Here is a 17,441-nt window from a genome sequence, read left to right as displayed (position 1 = left end):
CTAAAGCTGCGAAAAATGGAGCATTCCCTCGTGGATTTTTTTAAGTGAGGTTTAGAATCGAGGTGTAGTTTCTAAATATATAGGTATTTGTATTGCACCAGTCTAGATAGAAAGCAACAGGGCACTGAATATACCCTGGAGCCCTAAGTTATGATTTAATATTATTTACAATAAAGCAGATTTGTCAAGGCTTGATCTTCCTATGGTGTGACCATGTGTGATCCTCTGAAGAGGTGGATCTTTAAGTCAGTTCTGAATTGCCGAAGGTTAGGGCCAGTTCTGATGGTGGTTAGGATGTTGTGCAGATCACAGATGTGGAAGGCTTGTCTTCTGTGTTCCCAATTTTTGATTTTGCAATTTTGTCTTCCTTTATGGCACTGTCTTGGCTTGGCATGGTGCTTGGCAAAGAATGTCTAGTTTGCAGTTGTGGCTTTTCTAGTGGCAGGGATTTCCGAGTGAAGAGGTATTTTATTCTTGTTAGCACCTCGTGGAATGGTAAGCTTGTTGACTGCATATGATTGTTGCTGAACTTCCACATCACGGTTCATAAAAATATGTACATCCACACATCATACACTCACAATTACGAGTTGTATAGCTCAAAGTCTCATTATGGTATTCACAACAATACAAGGCTCCTTGGTCATATTCAAGTGTACTACGGTGGAAAAGGCACCACTCTAAAGAGACGGGAGGGAGAGCATGCAAATGACCTTTCCTCAAATTGTTCTCCACATTGTAATCATTTTGCATGTGGTGAACATTTTTGTTGTGGATCAATCACAATCATTTCGCCCCCTGAAAGTATGGGGAACTTTAGATAATGCAATCAAAGTAGACATACACCTACAGAAATAGTATTTAAGTCGTTTTTGCTCATATTTTCTGTAGTAAAGTGCATTGGTGCTGTGTGTGAGTACTTTGTGGGAGTTCCTAACAGTTCCCTACTCCTGTAACTTTCATGTTCTCATTGTTCACCTAAACTTAAGACTTTTCATCAAGCAGATTTTCCACAATTTTAAATTCCACCTGCATTTGTCAATGTACTTAGTTTCCGATTCATTGAATCATCATTTGTCATTGCAATTGACACTTAGCACGCCTACGGCGAAAGTTAGGTGCAGAAAGCATTCTCAGAATCTTGCCTATAAAGCTATGAATTATACATCATTTTAAATGTATTTCTGGCTTCTGTGTGAGTAATCCTATTTAGTTGTAAATACATATGCATAACATTTTAGGTAGACCGTCTACATACATACATGTAATGCACACAGAAGATCAAGTAATTGATTGTATACATAGGTTCTACCACAACAATGCTCTGCGCAATAAGTGGTCCCACAGTGCAGGTGAGTGAGAGCAGAAGCCAAAACAATGGTAATGTGATCAGCAAAAAGGGTGATAAATCTAAGAATGGCCAATAAACTAATAGATTCAGAGAATGCTTGAAGCATGCATGCAAAGGTTTTAGACTAGAGTGGTTCACTTAGCTCCTAGCTGGCATTCATGATTTCAAAGAGTCTTTTCGCCAAATATTGTCTACTGTGTTTCAATTCAAAAATAGCAATTCCACAGCTATCATCAGTACACACTTAATTTAGAGATCATGTAGTAAATCCTAGGACACAGTAAAAATATATACAAACACTTATTGGTTGTGGGAATTCATCAAAACATTCAAAAAGGGGAAAGGTTGCTTCGACAAAGAAATAATACCCTTGATTCCTTCCTCTATCTCTCTCTAGGTCTACCTCACTCTAATAGTCTCTCTAGCTTTCTTTCTTTCTCATGTGTGCATTAGCTCACTTTCGTACTGCTGTCCAACTCAGTGATGGCCCGTGCAGGTAAGTGCGGTGGGGCGGGACAGGGGCGGGTGGAAGTCGGCATATGATGGGATAGTGAAAATAAAATACCCACTTTCCATGCACTCAACGCATGGCCATGATTGACGTGTACGTAGGAATTCGCCAGAGGCATTCCTAGACTCTCACGCTTACTCCACCCACCTCCCACCACCAAAGATGGGTAGCTCATTTAAAAGTCATCTAAGGAGGAAGCTTTGTATCATTGTACCTTGCATAAATTACCGAAAAGAAGGTTGTGAGTTGGTGCGACAGGGGACAAATCATTGTGTGGTGGTTATTTTCCTTTGAATTCTAATAAACTCATTTAAAATTCTGGCTCTAAAATCAATAGCTGGTATGTGCAAGGCTGGAACATTTTCATCTATCATATGCCTGGCTTGTGAAGCAAAAGAACTTGATTCATTCCTATTTGTTATTTATGGTGCATGTATAACATATGTTTTACTTCAGAGATTATAAGATTTTATATGTGAATTACATCAGTTTTCACTATTAATTCAGTATGGCCAAAAGTTACAAGATTACAAGCAAAGCTTCTATTAGATGTCTCACACCTCAGAAGAAATGCTCACGTTTGTCAGTTTAGGATTAGAAATCTAGCCACAAAAATGTGGTGGTCTCACTGCTAAATTGTGGACACTTTTCAGGACTGGGGACATAATACTGATACAACCAACGCGTCTTAAGACAGTGTTATGAACTTCATCCACCAGCAGCCGCAGAAGATAAGGGCACTGTGAACATCACCCACTGGGAGTAGCAGAGGAGGGTACTGTGACCATCACCCACAAGGAGCAGCAGATGAGGGGTTTGTGAACTAACCCCAGCAGATGCTGGCATAGGGAACACCAATCTCCACACCAGTAGCTACCACAGCACAGCAGGGAATACCCGACCATTAAGGGCACCAGAGACTACCACCATGAACAGGTTCGATGTCTTAACATGTGATGTAAAAACAGACTGCTTGCTTATCTGTTTGCTTCCTTTGGAAAACGTTAAGATTACCAAAATCAATCAGCATGGCGTATGGCAGGCTCCAAAGATCTGATTGTTTTGTTAATTTAGGTAAAATGTAAAGTCTTAATTTTGGCATACTTTGATTTGAGGTATGACTCATTTTCCTGAACATCATTAGTTGACAGAGGAACAGCTTTTTAAAGTGTTTAATCTGGTGTTTTTTAAAGTTAAATATTTAGAAACCCTGTCATTTTGTACAATACATATGTCTGCTTATTGTCTGTCTTGTCATTTCTGTTTACAACCAATGCAAAATCGCTTGAGTCCATTTTAAAATAAGTGGAACTTGTCATATCCATCATACATTTAGATAGACAATTGTGAGGCATTTTGCAACCCAAAAAACTATATTGTTCAACAAATTAAAGAAAGACTGAAATAAGTACCTGGATGATAACCGGTTGAAAATGTGATGAAATGTTAGCCAGATTGGCACACCATGGGTGAGCCATTTGGATCATCTCAGATTATTTGAATCAATGAGTGACACAGCCAAAAATTCTGACTTATTTTTGACTTTGTCAATATGGTACATTGGATGGATCAATGCAAAGTAAAAACGGGTCAATGGCTGGATGACTCAATTAATGCATAAAGAGACACCCGGAGTAAATACGTTCACCAAATCATGAGGAGGCACTTTCAGTTGTACACCAGACCTATTTCTTTTCATTTTTTTATGTTTTAGTCATCTTTGTGAGTTTAAATTGTTTTTTTTTTTTTTTTTTTTAAGTTTGAAGTTTATTGAAATCAGAACAAACATAGGCAAGAAATGAAGAAACAGTCATAAGATAAGGAAGCTAAAAATCTCTCTTACAAAATAATGGCAACTCATTAAAGCTATGTCGTACATAAAAATAAAAATCGTAGTAAATATCAGGTAACGTAAAGGAATAAGGGAGTAACTGTAGTAAAGAAGCATAAAAATAGAATGGTATACAATACATGTAATGTAGAAACATTGTAAGTAAATAAGAAAATGTGCTCACGGTGGTTTACTAACTTCAACATTACGCAAAGGGGAGTAGGGAGGAGGTCTGGCAATCTTAGATAAATAATCTGTGAGGGGAATCCATAAAAGGTCGCGCTTAATTGCCAAGGAGATGGGGGAAACAAAATTAGTATCAAGACGATGGTTAAAGCAAACTGCATTCCACCAAGCATTAAAGGAAACATCATTAGCTTGTTTCCAATGGGAGGTAATATGGTGAAAGGCAATGGCTATTAAAAGGTCAATCAATTTATGGTTATGGTGCGTGTCGGTGAAAGCAGGGGAGAGAGATCCTAGGAAAATGTGAATGATTGAAAAGGAGAAAGTAAAGCGAAAAATCTTTTGTAATTGGGACCAAACCAAGTGCCAAAAACGTAAAATGTGGGGGCAATCAAATAGCATGTGTTTCAAATCAGCTAAGGGGCAAGGACAGGACCAACAAGTGGAGGAAGTGTCTGGGGAGAATGAAGATAGAGCCGATGGAGTAAAAAGTGTACGATTATATATAAAAAATAAGGTTTGTGTAGTGTTAGCAGCTCTGGATGTACTGTGAATTTTGGACCAGATTTTATCCCACAAAGTGAATGACCAAATTTGAGATAAATCTTTTTCCCAGGCCAACTCAATCTTAGATTTAGTACGTGTAGTAGAAGACTGCAAAGATTTATAGATAAATGAAGCGGAAAGGGATTGATCGAGAGCGTTAGAAATGGAAAGATGAGTGACAGGGATAGAGTTGGTGGAGGGGAGCGAATCAAGGTATCGGGTAAGGGAAGGAGTTAGCGTCAGATATTGTTTACGAGAGGAGGAAGGTAGCGAGAATTGTATTTGGAGATCGTGAAAGGGAAGTGGACGATTATTGGAAACGAGCTGGGAAATCCATTTTAAACCAAGAGAATGCCAGGTTTTCCAGTATAATGAACGGTTACGGATTTTGAGGAATTTATTATGCCAGATGGGTTGGGTGTGAATAGAGGAGGCCGAGGGATAAGTGGATAGGACATAAGGACGAAGAAGAGAACAGGAGTGAGAAATGATGGGGGAACGAAGAGATGATACATTGGAGGAAAAGGAGAGAACTTCTGAGAATTCATATGGATGTAATAAGGAAGATTCCAACGTAAGCCATAATGGAGGAATGTGAGGAAGATCCGAAGAGAGCCAACGCATGGATTGTTTTAAGGAAAAAGCATTATGATATGATTTAAAGTTAGGGAATTTGATACCGCCTAGGGATTTGTCCTTTTTTAAAGAAGAGAGAGCTATTCGTGCTTTTTTACCTTTCCATAAGAATTTTATTAGAAGAGAATCTATCGATTTGAAGTAGTGATCAGGTATACGAATGGGAATCATGGAGATAGTATATAGAACCAAGGGTGCCAGCATCATTTTGATGGAGTCTAAACGTCCCCACCAAGAAAGGAAGAGAGGGTGCCAACGACTAATTGATGTAGTAATTTTATTAGACAGAGATTCGAAATTAAATTTAAGAGTATCAGGGATACGGGGGGCAAACCAAACACCCAGATATTTAATCTTAGTGGGCTGCCAGGAGAAGCCAGAGGAGTCAAAGAGATGTTTTTGACATAAGGGGTTTAAGGGTAAAATTTCGCATTTGTCAATATTAAGACGGTAACCTGATACAGTCGAGAAAGAAGAAACTTGATTAAGGAAGGAAGGAAGAGTTGTTTGGGGGTTTGAACAGTAAAATAAAATATCATCTGCGTATACTGATAATTTAGCTTGCTTCTGAGGTCCATAATGAAAACCAGTGATATTCTCGTCGAGCCGAATTTTTGTTAAGAAGGGTTCTAGGGCCAAAATAAACAAAAGAGGAGAAAGAGGGCATCCCTGACGCACCCCTCTTTGAAGGGGAAAGTAATCGGAAGTCACGCCATTTGCAAAGACTGAAGCGTGGGGACTAGAGTAGAGTAAGGAAATAAGAGAAATGAATTTAGGAGGGAAACGAAACCAACGGAGTGCTTGGAACATAAAATCCCATTCTATTCGATCAAAAGCCTTTTCGGCGTCTAGGGAGATAGCGGCAAGGGGAGTAGATAGGGAGGGGGCTTTACTCAAAATGTTAAAGAAAACACGGGAATTGTCTGATGATAGCCGACCTTTAACGAATCCGGACTGTTCAGGACCAATGATGTCTGGTAATATAGGATCTAATCTAAGAGCTATAATTTTGGCAAAAATTTTATAATCAGTATTTACTAGGGAAATGGGACGATAATTTTTACATAGGGTGTGATCTTTATCAGGTTTAGGGATTAGACAAATTAATGCTTCTTGGAAAGTTCCTTGAGAAGATCCGGAAGCCGAGAAGAATTGAAATAACAAAAGTAGTTTAGGGAGAAGAAGGGAAGAAAAATGAGTGTAAAATTCGATAGTAAAACCATCGGGCCCCGGAGCTTTACCGCGACGAAGAACAGAGACGGCATGTGAGATTTCAGATAGGGTAATGTCCGAGTCCAACGGTTGTAAGTCAATGTGAGAGGAATCCGGAGAGGGAATATCTTGAAAATATGCAAGAAGATCAGTAAGGTCAGGAGTAGATTTGTAGAACGAAACAAATTGAGCTAATATCTCCTTATCTTTAAACAAAGAAACACCAGCTGGACCTTGTAGGGATTCAATTTTAGTCCTTTCAGTACGTATTTTGAGATAGTTTGCAAGAAGCTTGCCCATTTTGTTTTGCCCGCCGTAGTAGCGGGAGTTGCATTTAAGAAGCGAATTTGAGGCTGCATTGGTGGTATATTTATTAAAGTCAATTTTGGCCGATACCAGTTCACGGAGGGAGGATTCAGAATTCGAATTGTAATAGATATATTCTAGCTTTTTAATTTTATCTAATATTTGAGTTGACTTAGAAATAGATTGTTTTTTCTTTTGAGAAACAAAATTAATAATGAAACCTCTTGCGGCTGCCTTAAATGAGTCCCATATCATGGGAAAGGAGGATTCTGGAAGGTGGTTAAGTGTAAAAAATTCATTGACAAAAGAAGTAAAACGGGTGCAGAAATTAGAGTCAAGGAGTAAGGAGTTATTAAATCGCCAGCGCCCTGAGTGAGGGGAGTATGGGATAAGGTCAATATCTACAAAGACAGGAGCGTGGTCTGATATTAAAATGGAACCTATGTCTGAATGTATAGCAAGTTGTGCTAGGGGTTTACTGAGAAAAAGGTAATCAATACGGGATTGTGAATGGTGGGTAGGGGAATAAAAAGTGTATTCTCTTAGATCTGGGTTACATAGCCTCCAAATGTCAACCAAAGCATTATTTCTCATAGCTGAGATAAATTGAGAATGCATTTTAGAGGGAACAAATTTAACTGTTAAATTTTTATCTAAAAAAGGATCAAAAACTTGGTTGCAATCACCACCAAAAATAACATACTGTTCATTAAGAGTGACAAGTTATCAGAAATAGCAGGCCAAAACAATTTATCAACACCTGTAGGAGCATAAACATTAAAAATAGCTAAAGGAATTTTATCAATAAGAAAGTTGACAACAACCCAACGACCATTAACATCGCATTCTTGTGAAGAAACTGAAACATCTAACTTTTTATGACATAAGATAACTGTACCATTTTTCTTACCTAAAGCGGGAGAGTAAAAAACTTGACCCACCCATGAACGTTTGAGTTTGGTAGCCTCCGTTTCTGTAAGGTGGGATTCTTGGAGGAGGGCTACATCTGCTTTAAGTCTAGTCAAATGAGTTAAAACTCTTTGACGTTTAATAGGGTTATTTAAACCCTTAACATTCCATGTAACTACTCGGAATATAGATTAATAAGAGAATGATAAAAAGATAAGCTGAAGTAAAAGTAGGAAGTGAGAATAGAGAAAAGGGGAGAGGTAATAGGAATGCGAAGAAAAATCTGTAAGAAAAAGTATACAAAGAGAGAAGATCAAGCAGAACGTAATGAAACAGAAGAGAAAAGAATAAAGAAAGAAAATAGAGAGAGAGAACAGTAGGAAGAATAGAAGAAAATTAGAAAGGAGTAAAGACATAACAACAAATACAGATGAGAACTGAGGGGTGACGACGCCAGAAGAGGACGACATCAACAACGGAAACTCACGCCATCGAACACCTGAGGAACCAGCTTAAGGTCAAGTGGAGGGAGTAAAAATACACCGGGATGGAGAACATGAGGAGAGGATCTGTAAGAAGACAAAAATGGAAAAGAAGATATTAGGAGGACGTATGAATAACAAAAAATAGGAACTGCGCAATACATAGGACAACATATTCTAGGGAGAGGTATGTACAATGGATGAAGGAAACCGAGACTAGATACAATAGGGTAATGAAAGGATGAACATATTAGTCAAACCGAAGGAGACATGAACAATTAAACAGATCTTGCAGTGTCCATGTTGATGGTTTCATGATGAAGGAGAAACTCTTCAAGGACTTGTGGGTCTTCGAAAGTTGTAGTCTTTTCTTTGTAAGTGACCTTGAATAGGCAAGGATGGAGGAGACCAAATCTGGCACCAAGGTCTCGTAGTCGTGGTCGTAGATCAAGAAATTGTTTCCTGCGGTCAGCTGTCACTTTAGCTACATCTTGAGAGAGATACAAACGGTGACCTTCCCACATAACCTGTTTCTTAGCTTTGGCTGCTGAGAGTACTTGAAGTAAGTCAGTATATTGTAGGAATAACATGATGACTCCGCGGGGTTTGGAGGAAACTTTCGGACCAAGTCTATGAGCACGTTGGATGTTAAGTGTGGAGGAAGGTGGAAGATCCAAAATTTTTGGCAGGAAGGTTTGGAAGAATGCAGTTGGATTAGACCCTTCTGTATGTTCCGGAAGATTATAAAGGCGTAGGTTATTTCTCTGATTTCTATTTTCCAACTCCTCAGTCTGCCGCCGTAAGAGAGAGACATCCTTCTCCAACGTTGAAATTCTAGAACAGGAAGTTTGAAGAGCTTCCGTAGATTGTTCCACTAAAAGGACTCTGGACTCGAGAGTGGACCATTTGTCATGGAGAAATTGTAGTGTTTTAGTAGTTTCGGCCATGAAAGGTTTAAGCGCACGGATTTCTTCAAGGATGAGATCCATGGATGTGGAATGAGATGCAGAGTCTGGAGATGGAGGATCCTTTTTTAAGCGTTTCGTAGAGCCTGGTAGTAAAAGCTTACTGGAGGTGGTAGCTTTAGGAATAGCCCCACGAGTGACATCAGGTTTAGGGGGAATACTGTCATCCATGGTCTGCGTCGTCGAGTCAGAGTCCGAGGAATGACGCGGTTTGGTCTTAGAAGCTGTAAGTTTGAGGGTGCGCAGTTTCCCCATATAAGGCAAGGTAGACAGAAGGCAGTGCTATGCCAGATTTGAAGAAAAAAGGATCTTGTGAAGAAGGCACTCTCCAATGTGACAATATTAAATAGTAGTGCTTAGATATATAAAGTAAAAGTCATTGATATCTCATGCAACTCCACGCACTAAATCCTTCACGGGATAGAAGATTTGAAAAGAGCGTCGCTCCAAAGGCATTATTAAATTAAGAGTGCAAGTACAAGAACCAGGGTTGCATTAAGAAGAGTTGCCAAGGCGCGCAAACAACATTTTGAACATAAAGATTGTAATTCTGAGGAAGAACATTGTTGCAGAAGCCTGAAGATGAATTCCTGTGAGGAGAGGCGCCTGGTTAATAGTGCAGCGTGAAACGCTACTCAATATGACGAAAAAAGACTGAAAGCATCAAAGAAGAGTCTTTTTGGGGATTTTCAATGATAATGCGCAGGTGAACGAAGCTTCTGAATTCGGAAATCACCTTGCGTCCATGGGAACGTTATTTGCCGGCATAGTATGAGCCGCGGCAAAAATGAGGGAAAATGGCGGCCGCCGAAATTGCGAGCCGCGTCACAGAGGAAAAGTGCGCATTGAAGCGGAGTAGAGGGACGCAGGTAACAGTATGCTGCTCACCTCATGCTCCGATGCCGAAATATGACAACAGCTCCTCCGAAAAGTGCAGGGAAAGTTGTGGAAGTTGCCGGTATCGGCGCTCGATCAACGGAGCTCCGGAGCTACGCCGCCATCTTGTGCGGCGCTCAAGCCACGCCCCCAGTTTAAATTGTTTTCATGTTAGATTATGTCCTGTTATGGGCATTAAACCTAAAGAGAGTTTTTATACATATGCCTGCCAGGAGGTATCTGTATTATTCAACAATATTCAAAGGATACATTTTTTATCATATTTTTATTGTGAGCATATGGCCGCCACATTGAGGTAGAAACATATTTTATTCTTTATGGTTTCTGGCATATGCTTGCAATAAATAAAATGAGCCATTACACCAGCTATTAGGCTTAGACCGGTGCTTATTTCCAGATGAGACAGAACCACATTCATAGTCAACATTTAAAACATATTTTGTGTGAGCCACAAAGTTTATGCTGCAGTTGCAATTGTTGGCACGATTCAAAAGAAAGTAGTTTTTTTAAGCCATTTCACTATTTCAGGCATTTATTTTCCATCCAGAGAATGGGGAGGAGTTATTTTTCAGTTGATTCACTTTTAAAAAGAGTAATTGTGAAGGTTTTTTCTCACTAGGCCACTAGAACACTAGAAAATGACAGAAGGCATCTCAGAAAGTATAGCCACACTAACTTACAAAATAGATTTGCAAGTGGTCCCATCACACTTTTCTGACTTCCTCCTTTAACCAGAGACATACTAGTATTACATTAATCTTTTCCTCTCTGGGATACAGGGCATCAGATGAATGGCAGGATGCAACCACTAGATTTACTGGTCCTGCTTCATTTTTAATCTCCATCATGGTCATGCTATGGTTTTGTGGCAGAATACTGGACACCATCAAAAGTCAAGGCAGTCCTTGTTCCAAGAGCTATCTATAGAAGAAATGTGTAGTTTTGGCCATAATAGGTTAGACCTGATTCACAAAGGGCATCTGCGCTCATGGCGGAGACCACGCAATCATGGCGGAGTCTCTGCACTTGAGGCAGAATCTCCGCAGTGGGAATTCTCATTGCAGAAATTCTGCCATGAGTCTGGAGACTCCCCTATGACTCTGGGGCGTCTGCCATGAGTGTGGAGGCCCTTTGTGAATCAAGACCTTAATGTTTTGTCTCTCTAGCATGTATCTAGAGAAAATGTTAGTCTTGGAATGTACAATAGCTTTGTGGATATCCAAGCAACCTTTTGGTTTGCTCCCCTGGTCTTTTGCCTGTAGTCACTCTCTTTTATGATGAGTTCAATGGTTAACAATGGAGTTAATCACAAACTTGGAGGGGTGGATCGTAGTGGAGATGTTGTAAGCATGAGAGGTGAAGACCCACGGTACTGGGTGGGACATAGATATGCCCTAAAAATGGTGGTTGCTTGTTTCCAACTGAATTTCATTGGGCTACATGATCAGAAACTTGGATAGCAATCTTCACATAGGAACTGAAGAAATATTAATACTGTTTTTGCACTTCCTTTTTTCACCTTGTAAAAACAAAAAGAATAGTTGCTAAAGTGAACTGAAGTAACATCACCCCTGCTGAGATGGTGCCATGCGGATGATGAAGACTGCTGTCTTCTTTTGCACTTCAATTCTTGCTTGTAGAGGACCACTGTGGGACATATGTTCTTGAATGCTTCAGCTTCCTGCTTGCTGTTAAGGCTAACAGAGCTGGTTGCCAAAGACATGATGGCACAGAGTGTGGAACGTTTGGTAACTGTCTATATATATGGGGCCTGTTCCATAAGTCTCTTGTAGACAGATTAGATCAAAGGCAGTTATACCCTTGTTCCACTCTTGATCAGGCAATTTTTGACAAAGGGCTGCAATGTTCCAAGTAACAGCCGAGATCCAGTCTTTAATCTCAGTAGGTTGAGTTGGAGATTCCACCCCTCAGGGGTGCTGCTGGTCACTACATTGGGAGCCACCTCCTTAGTTATTTGTCAGTTGCAATCTTTCAAATCTGTCAATACAGTAAGTAGGTTGCTGGTTGGTAGGGGGCTGATTTCATGTCTCGTATGGAATTGATTGTCCATTGAGGGAGGAACACTGGCAAAGCCCCTGAGCGCCCTTGGCCTAGGCAGTTGAGGTGCTGGTTTAAAGAAAAAAACCTAGCGGCAAGACAAACATCTGGGATGCTGGTGTTGGTGCCTTGGGCAATAAAATTAGGAGGTTCAGGGCCATAAAGGCTGACTAGAGGGTTAAAACTGTTTTATCTAACTATGCCAACTCCTTAATTGCGTTATCAATAGACTCTAGTAGGTAGTGTAGTAGAACAAGGGCACCCCTTTACGAGAACCTGGGGTTATCATATGTTTATGGAAAACAACAGTTCAGTTTGGCCCAATCAGGTCCTATGCAAACAAGCGTAGTCCTTGAGAAGGACACAGGGTAAGGAATTTTCGGCTAGACAATTAATCATTGAGGGAGCACGAAAGTAGTAGGGGAGCATATGTAGTGTAAAATAAACATTTTATTTTACACTCATGGTTTGCAATAGTAAACAGGTGCTCACATAAAGTGACAAGTGCGTAATGTGACAAGGTGCAGTGAACTTGAAAACATAACATCACATTGACAACAGAATAGGAACTTCGCATAAGTGAGTACAACTGAGGAAGTTCCTGTTGTGGGGGTCGACGGCGTTTCGATCTTTTAGGGACTTAAGATCATCATCAGGACAATGAGTGAGCAACCTGAAACAAATTGGAACAGAGTAGAATTACGATAATTACCCTACAATCTGATTATTAAGGCACAGGCGTGCTCCCGGTGTGATAACATAAATTAAATTAAAATGCTGGCACACAGTGTAGTTTGGGATATCACATATTGTATAAGGGGTAGGGACCAGATGCATAGCTCAGAGCTCTATCAATTCCTGTGACCCCTAAGGGGAGTTACGCGCATTATATCAGATGTTGGTTATAGGATTTAACTATTGCATTCGTGACTACATCATGCTAGGAATGTTAATGAACTTACTCTCTACTAGTGCTACTGCCCTAGGGAAGGGTGGTGGTAGAGATGGTCTCTGGTCAGTACAGGATTGCTCTAATCTTGTTGTGCATCTGGGAGGACATGGGATTAGGGATTAGGGCTCGCTAGGTGTAACCGGTTAGACATAAATGGCTAAAAGGCAGATATTACTCACTTCCTATTGTGCATGTGGGACCTATTCCTAGCCGGGAGTGGTCCGTGAGGGCAGTCTGGTCACGTCTGCTCTCAAGAAGGTCGGGGCAACTGCTGTGGGAGTGAAGGGAGGCAGGGTTAGATTTTCGCGGTGCATGTCCCTATATACACAGATCAAGGTGACTAGGTGACGATCAAATACAGTTGGGGGGGCGTCTGGCGGGGGGAGTAAAACATCTACAGTGGAGTAAAGCGCCTGTAGTTGGGGCTGCAAGAATGAAGGGAGATAAACGGAGACATGAGGCACCATACTAGTGGTTTTGTAGGGCTGCCGGACTATTAGCAGATGCGTGTGCAAGGAAGGAGGGGTGAAAAAACGTACTCATGTCTGGGGCGCCTTTTAATTGGAGCTGAAAATAAGGGGTGGTGAAGTTAGCTATGCTCTGGACAGAAGAAGTTAAAAGGCATGTGAGGGCCGGGAGATGAGTCACTTACTATTCCAAGCTTCCATCAAGAACCGGTCTGGGCGGCGCACTGCTGAGAATCATTCTGAGGCGACAGAATACATGGAGGGGAGGTGTTTTTTTTTTTAAATTTCTGCCTTCTGTGTTGACATGATTTGAAGGGGGCGGGGGGAGGGGCTACTCATTTCTGTGAGGCGCTTCTATTGAACTATTGCAGCGTGTGGTGTGATTCTGAAACTGGTGTTGCCTAGCGCTTACTCTTGTGTCCATGCCCTCCCATGCGTTCCTATTCTCAAGAGCGTGGGCTGGGCAAGTGTTGTGTAGGAAAACAAATGGAAAAGCGGGCGGCGGCCATATGTAACAAAAACCTTATTATGATGAAAACATTTGGAGAATATCTTGCATACAGATTACTGGAGACACGTTAGCACTTGAGTTAAAATACACAACCATATTACACATACAGCTTGCGGGTACAGGTACAGTATGCACTGTACTGGGTAGTGTCAGTGAGTGATCGATGGACATGTAGACTGCATTGTCTGCGTTGTGGTAGGAGCAACATATAGTCATTGGATTCGCAGACTGCATTGTCTGCGTTTTGGTGGGAACAACATATAGTCATTGGATTCAGATGGACAGGCAGACTGCATTGTCTGCTTTGTGGTGGGTACAACATATAGTCATTGGATTCAGATAGTCATTAAGCAGTTAGCTAGAGGTATTCAATTCATCAACAGAGTTCAAACCATTCTCAATGGATCTGCAGTTAAAAATTCATTTGCATTCCAATCGGTTGAGGATAGATTGGTGGTTTCCTCCTCTTGCGTTGGCATGTAGGCTGTCAATCACCTGCCACTTGATTTCGTTTTCAGAATGTTTAAAAGGGTTATTCAAATATGTAATGTCTTTGAAGTGAAGTACTTTTCCTACTATTACATAGACTGGAATGGGAACAGTACATTTAACCCCTCCAAAGTCCAACTCTGTGCCTATAATTGCACAGATTGGAGTGCGAATAGCAAATGTAATCCCTCTGAGGACCAAAGCTTTCCCCACTGCTGCACAAACCTGAGCAGAAAAAATAAATCTTACCCCTCCAACGTTCAACGCTTTCCCTACTGTTGCACAGACTGGAGTGGGATCAGTAAATTTAACCCATCCAAAGTCCAAATCTTTGCCTATAGTTGCACAGATTAGAGTGAGAATAGTAAATCGAATCCCTCTGAGGGCCAAAGTTTTCTGTACTGCTGCGCAAACTGGAGTGGAAATAGTAAATCTTACCCTGCTGAAATCCAACACTTTCCCTACTGTTCCACGGACTTGAGTGGGAATAGTAAATTTTACACCTCTGGAGTCCAAAGCTTTCCCTATTGTTGCACAGAATGGAGAGGGAATAGTACATGTTACCCCTCCGAAGTCCGGCGATTTCCCTACTGTAGAACAGACTGGAGTGGGGATGGTAAATCTTACCCCTCCAAAGTCTAACGCTTTCCCTACTGTTGTACAGACAGGAGTAGGAATATTAGATTTATTTCCTTCAGAGTCCAACGTAGTATTTTAGGTAAATGTCTTTTGGGGGGTTTTAAATTTGTCATATTTAATTTACTGTCTAAGTTATTAAATATATTTTTATTATTGAATTTTTTATATGTTTTATGGTTTTATTGTGTTTGTAATATATATATATATGTATGTATATATATATATATATATATATATATATATATTCAATGAAAAAACCATAGGTTATAGACCATATATAGTTAGGGATTTGCATTTACAAAACCTTATTTTACTCGCATAAAACCATTGAAATTCCATATATAGTTAGTTGCGCTAACTATATATCGCGCACCCGCAATCCACTGCTGATGATGTCACATATTACATCATTCATGACATGGTCAGTGACATCACTGATGACATCACTGATGACAACATCCAGTGACTGTATGTTTCTGTAAAGTGTAAATATGTCTTACATATTGAAGAATGAGTGGATGTATAAGTGTTTGGATGAAGGATTTAGTAGGTGCATGACTGACTGTATGAGTGAGTGATTAAATATGTCTCACTGAGTGCATGGGTTAGTGACTAAACTGTCTTAATTTGTGCATTATTATGTCTGTTGTTCTGTAAACTGCTGCATGTGTTGATAAGTAGCTATATGAGTAACTATATGGGTTATTGATTGGTAGCCCAGGTATTTGTATGGGAGACTGAGTGTGTGTGTGGGTGGCTGGGAGGTGTATGACTCTGTGCATAGATGTGTGAGCAGTTGATTCACTAGATGTATGGTTTCAAAAGTGCATGTGGAAACAGCTGTATGGGCGGTTGACTGTGTGCATGAGTGTACTGGTGAGTGAATGGATATCTCAGTGCTACATGTCAAAGTAAGTACATATGTAAAACACAGTACATGTGAGAGTTGACATATATAAATAACTGTGCATAAGAGCCAGTGAATGTGTGAGTGGCTGTATGGATCATTGTGAACTTGTATCAGGGATTGTATAAGAGAGTAAATATGTGTTAGTATATGTTTGAATAAGCAACCTTTGTATAACTGTATAGTTGAGGAAATGGAGGTGTGATTGATTCTTTGCATGACTGACTAGGTGTGTGAGTAACTCCATGGATGAGTGACAGTCTGTGAGTGTCTGTTTACACTGATTGTATCTAAGGTTATATTAGAGTCTGAAGAGGTTCATCGTATTATCACATGAATGATATCATCAGTGATGTGATCAGTAATGTCAAATGAGATGTCATCAGTGATGTCATTTGAGATGTCATCAGTGATGTCATTTGAGATGTCATCAGTGATGTTATCAGTGATATCATTTGAGATGTCATCAGTGATGTCATCAGTGATGTCATTTGAGATGTCATCAGTGATGTCATCAGTGATGTCATTTGAGATGTCATCAGTGATGTCATCAGTGATGTCACTGACCATGTCATGAATGATGTAATATGTGACATCATCAGCAGTGGATTGCGGGTGCGCGATATATAGTTAGCGCAACTAACTATATATGGAATTTCAATGGTTTTATGCGAGTAAAATAAGGTTTTGTAAATGCAAATCCCTAACTATATATGGTCTATAACCTATGGTTTTTTCATTGAATATATATATATATATATATATATATATATATATATATATATATATATTCACTGAAAAAACCATAGGTTATAGACCATATATAGTTAGGAATTCGCATTTACAAAACCTTATTTTACTCACACAAAACCATTGAAATTCCATATATAGTTAGTTGCACTAACTATATATCGCGCACCCGCAATCCACTGCTGATGATGTCACATATTACATCATTCATGACATGGTCAGTGACATCACTGATGACATCACTGATGACATCTCAAATGACATCACTGATGACATCTCAAATGACATCACTGATGACATCACTGATGACATCTCATTTGACATTACTGATCACATCACTGATGATATCATTCATGTGATAATACGATGAACCTCTTCAGACTCTAATATAACCTTAGATACAATCAGTGTAAACAGACACTCACAGACTGTCACTCATCCATGGAGTTACTCACACACCTAGTCAGTCCATCAAAGAATCAATCACACCTCCATTTCCTCAACTATACAGTTATACAAACTTTACTTATTCAAACATATACTAACACATATTAACTCTCTTATACAATCCCTGATACAAGTTCACAATGATCCATACAGCCACTCACACATTCACTGGCTCTTATGCACAGTTATTTATATATGTCAACTCTCACATGTACTGTGTTTTACATATCTACTTACTTTGACATGTAGCACTGAGATATCCATTCACTCACCAATACACTCATGCACACAGTCAACCGCCCATACAGCTGTTTCCACATGCACTTTTGAAACCATACATCTAGTGAATCAACTGCTCACACATCTATGCACAGAGTCATACACCTCCC

Source organism: Lissotriton vulgaris, chromosome 10, assembly GCF_964263255.1.
Source record: "Lissotriton vulgaris chromosome 10, aLisVul1.2, whole genome shotgun sequence".
NCBI classification, from domain to species: domain Eukaryota; kingdom Metazoa; phylum Chordata; class Amphibia; order Caudata; family Salamandridae; genus Lissotriton; species Lissotriton vulgaris.
The sequence above is the reverse complement of the archived record's forward strand: the minus strand, read 5'-3'. Positions refer to the sequence as shown.